The sequence below is a fragment of the Pseudophryne corroboree genome, chromosome 5, assembly GCF_028390025.1.
Source record: "Pseudophryne corroboree isolate aPseCor3 chromosome 5, aPseCor3.hap2, whole genome shotgun sequence".
NCBI lineage: Eukaryota > Metazoa > Chordata > Amphibia > Anura > Myobatrachidae > Pseudophryne > Pseudophryne corroboree.
In genome coordinates this window covers 649999399-650004372 of record NC_086448.1, presented here as the reverse complement: position 1 = coordinate 650004372, position 4974 = coordinate 649999399, and the positions used below count along the sequence as shown (strand labels likewise).

General features: G+C 48.6%; 1 pseudogene; it reads right to left on the bottom strand.

Moving 5' to 3' along the window:
* Positions 1-330: 330 nt before the first annotated feature.
* On the bottom strand, positions 331-448 carry LOC134929929 (5S ribosomal RNA; annotated as a pseudogene).
* Between the last annotated feature and the right edge of the window lie 4526 nt (positions 449-4974).

The window sequence follows — 4974 nt, the reverse complement described above, 5'->3', positions numbered from 1 at the left end:
ACAAATGAAACTTAATGTATACACATAAGAGAAGAACAGAAATCAGGCTTGATGACTCCAAACACCCTACAATGTAACCAATTGGGTATACATTTTACACGGTGCAACATCCGTATTGAGGAGAGTGGTAAGGTATATCATTAAATGATGCCGCACTTGTGTTAAAGAGAGTAATGAAGAGTATTTGAGAACCAGTCACTTCTGCTTTTGCCCATCTGTTGCCATCGAATGGGCAATGAGAGAGTGTATGCGCCCAGATATTCTGGTTTTGAAGAAAGTAAAGTACACTTCTGCTTTCCTGGGTAAATAGATTGACTGCACTCTCCCTTGATACTACAGTACCTGGTATTCCCAGAGGGTCTCCCTTTCTGGTACTGACCAGGCCCAACACTGCTTGGCTTCAAGATCAGATGAGATCGGTCACGTCCAGTGCGGTATGACTGTAGATGATTAGTAGGGAATGTTAATTTTCATGCAGGGGTACCCAAATTGGATGAGAGAGTGTCTTTAAATGAAGGAGAAAAATTGGAGAGTAAGTTATTAGAATAAAGAAATCAGGATTTGTAAGAAATGTATTACACTGCTGCTGTGCAAAAGGGGGCCTCAGTTGCTGTTAAGCGCATTGCAGAGGGCAACCCTAAATTATGGATGAGAGCGTGTAAGAAAAGGAGGGAGAGGGAGCATGAAATTGTGGAGCTATTAGTGCTTCTAAAATATAGATGGCATATAATTTAGTTGTAAATAGCAGAACCTCCCAAAGTCCCTTATTCTCTTCGCAATCCAGGACACATATAAGACAGATTCAGGGCCAGTGCAAGGTTTCTCGGCAGCCTAGGCAAAATTTCTACCTACCCGCCCCCACTGTTGCTTGGATAGTGGAGTGATCACATTATCTAGAGGCTGTGTTAACAGTATGTTGATCCTCCTGAAGCAGCAAAATAAAAGAAAAAGAAAACCTTGTGACAAATATTATATTAATTGTACACAAGTTAAAATGCATCCAGCCTAAAAATCCATACAATACCACAGTCTGTTGTTTTATACAGTATTATAGATAGGCACCAGGGTTGTAACTAGAACTTTGTGAGCCCCTGTAGCAGAATCTTGAAAGGGCGGCAGGGAAGGGATAGGGAGACGCAGGGCGGCAGGGAGCGGATAGGGAGGCGCCGGGTGGCAGAGAGGGGATAGGGAGACGTGGTCTGGCAGGGAGGGGATAGGGAGACGCGGGGCGGCAAGGAGGGGACAGGGAGATGCGGGGCGGCACAGAGGGGATAGGGAGACGAGGGGCGGCAGGGAAGGGATAGGGGGACGTGGGATGGCGGAGAGGGGATAGAGAGACGTGGTCTGGCAGGGAGGGGATAGGGAGACGTGGGGCGGCAGGGAGCGGATAGGGAGGCGCCGGGTGGCAGGGAGGGGATAGGGAGATGTGGTCTGGCAGGGAGGGGATAGGGAGACGCGGGGCAGCAAGGAGGGGATAGGGAGATGCGGGCGGCACAGAGGGGATAGGGAGACGAGGGGCGGCAGGGAAGGTATAGGAAGACGTGGGATGGCAGAGAGGGGATAGAGAGACGTGGTCTGGCAGGGAGGGGATAGGGAGACGCGGGGCGGCAGGGAGCGGATAGGGAGGCGCCGGGTTGCAGAGAGGGGATAGGGAGACATGGTCTGGCAAGGAGGGGATAGGGAGACGCGGGGCGGCACGGAGGGGATAGGGAGATGCGGGGCGGCACAGAGGGGATAGGGAGACGAGGGGCGGCAGGGAAGGGATAGGGAGACGTGGGATGGCGGAAAGGGGATAGAGAGACGTGGTCTGGCAGGGAGGGGATAGGGAGACGTGGGGCGGCAGGGAGCGGATAGGGAGGCGCCGGGTGGCAGAGAGGGGATAGGGAGACATGGTCTGGCAGGGAGGGGATAGGGAGACGCGGGGCGGCAAGGAGGGGATAGGGAGATGCGGGCGGCACAGAGGGGATAGGGAGACGAGGGGCGGCAGGGAAGGTATAGGAAGACGTGGGATCGCAGAGAGGGGATAGAGAGACGTGGTCTGGCAGGGAGGGGATAGGGAGACGCGGGGCGGCAGGGAGCGGATAGGGAGGCGCCGGGTTGCAGAGAGGGGATAGGGAGACGTGGTCTGGCAAGGAGGGGATAGGGAGACGCGGGGCGGCACGGAGGGGATAGGGAGATGCGGGGCGGCACGGAGGGGATAGGGAGACGAGGGGTGGCAGGGAAGGGATAGGGAGACGTGGGATGGCAGAGAGGGGATAGAGAGACGTGGTCTGGCAGGGAGGGGATAGGGAGACGCAGGGCGGCAGGGAGGGGATAGGGAGATGTCGGGCGGCAGGGAGGGGATAGGAAGTCGTGGTCTGGCAGGGAGGGGTAATAATGTCGATATTATCTTACACCATAAAGCTATACCTTTAAACACACTCTTACCATGGAGCCGTTGCGGCCGCTATACTTAATATACACGCTACGCACTTTGTACGCTATTTGCGTACAGAGTCCCGTACGTTGTGCGGACTTAGCGTACACACGCCGCGCTGGGTGTACAAAGTACGCACAGCGCGCGCACACACTCTTGATAAACTTTAACCCTTGTTAGTAATGCAATGCAATGATGTTATACCTTAAACCTTACGCAGCGCTGATGGTATAAAGTACCCGCAGTGCGTACAAACCTTATCAATACACTCTTAAACCTTATACAGTTAAATAATGTAATACACTTTAAACCTTAGCAGGGAAATGAGGACACAACACCGATTTGTAGTTAACCGCTGGGTTCTAACGCCACAGTGGATTATTTGAAAGGGGATAACAATACAAATTATACACTACAAGGCTAACAAGATATATCTACAACAGAATAATGGCTACAGTCAATGTACATACGTGAGAATATTCGCTTGCACAACCTGGACCAGTCCTCCGCTCATCAGGTAGATAGCGTTCAGCGTCTTCTGACCGGCCAGGCAACAACAGGCTTTTTATACACAACGGGGGTAATTCCAAGTTGATCGCAGCAGGATTTTTGATAGCAATTGGGCAAAACCATGTGCACTGCAGGTGTGGCAGGTATAACATTTGCAGAGAGAGTTAGATTTGGGTGGGTTATTTTATTTCTGTGCAGGGTAAATACTGGTTGCTTTATTTTTACACTGCAAATTAGATTGCAGATTGAACACACCCCACCCAAATCTAACTCTCTCTGCACATGTTATATCTGCCCCCCCTGCAGTGCACATGGTTTTGCCCAATTGCTAACAGAATTCCTGCTGCGATCAACTTGGAATTACCCCCAACTTCCATAAACAATACAATGGTTACTGTAATCCCTTTGTTCATTGGACACAGAGATGCATCTTTACATTACAGGAGAGGTCATAGGTTGATTTGAAAAGGTGGGCAATGTCTTTCCCAACTGCTCTTGTGGGTGGTCTCCTCTGGATTCCTGCCGCATACATGATTTACAGTAAATACAGTTTATATCTATATTCTACTTCTGCACATAAATATATGCAGGGACATGCGATCTTTCTCTAACCAACACCAGAATGTTACCCTTAAAATACCCTACAGCTGGATACTAGACATCACCTTATAACCATAGTCTGTCCCTTCCTATCATGCAAAGGCGAATCCCTTAGTCCTGGAATCATTTAAACTGTTGATACTTGCTGATGTGGTGCAGGGGGGCTATGTGTACAATGTGCACTATTTGGGTTAAATATGTAATGTTCTGATAACCCTCTATGCGCTCACAAACTCCGCCGTAAATACCCATACCACGCGCAGGATCGCGGGAACGATCATACGCAAATTGCGGATATGTGCACGCACGGCGGAACAAGTGCACGCGCAGCGGACATGTGTGTGTGGTTAGTACATGATGTATGCATTACAATATTTTTCGACTTTGACAGTCCACCCTTTGGCATTCAACAATAACTGCCACTATCTAAACATTAAACAGAAAAATATACAATACAATATCTACAGATGATTGGATGGTAGGAGGAGAGGTGTAGGTGGGAAATGTATGACCTAGTGGGATAGTAAAAGCATGTATGTATGAATTCATGTCTGAGGGGCATGTATTATCGTGCCGTATATGTTCTAGATAATCTTCGAGGTATTGCGAAGTATACATTAAATCCTTCTTATCCCGTATTAAGGGTCTGTAAGTGGGCCAACAAACACTACCGAGCTCTTTTCGGCTTCTTGTTCCAACAAATGGGGTGCACATTTAGTTGATGATACATGGAGGGGGAACATATGTGAGTGCTAATATATGTGGATATCCCCTGTCGACTATGTGTGTCACTAACTGAAGGTTGTAGAGTTGAAGATAAGACACATATCTAAAATACATTCACATAACATTTTCGTAATCATTCTTGGGTGTTGATCGAAGTCTTTTCCGGATGGGTGTATTTTTGCTGAGGGGGAAACACAGGAAAAACGGGTGAAAGAAACGGGCCATGGAATTCATTTGCAATCCTAATAACATTGTCTCTATGGATGGGTCGTAAATTAAATCTGCTGCTGTAACAATGCCCCCGCTCCTTAGACCCATCAATTTTGTGCCATGCTTGCGCCGCATTAAAATTCGAACACACCTAAATATCAAGCCAATAATTATGACGACTCCCAGGATACAAAGTAGAAACTTTCCTACACTCATAATAACATTTTGAGCCCATTCTCCTAAACCTGAGAACCAATTGCGTGGGTTCAACCATGAGACCCAGCCGGTCAGTTCATTACTCACAGCAGTCAGGGTAAGGTTGTGTCTCCTTCGGAACTCCCACTTCAACTGCAAGATATCGTCCATCTTTTGATCGATGATCTCGGTTGGGTCATCAGTGCTGTTTGTAATATACGTGCAGCACTTCACACCATATTGAGTTGCCAAAGTGACACAGTACCCACCCGTCACGGCTGTGATATAATTGAGGACCATCCTGTGCTGGATCAGTT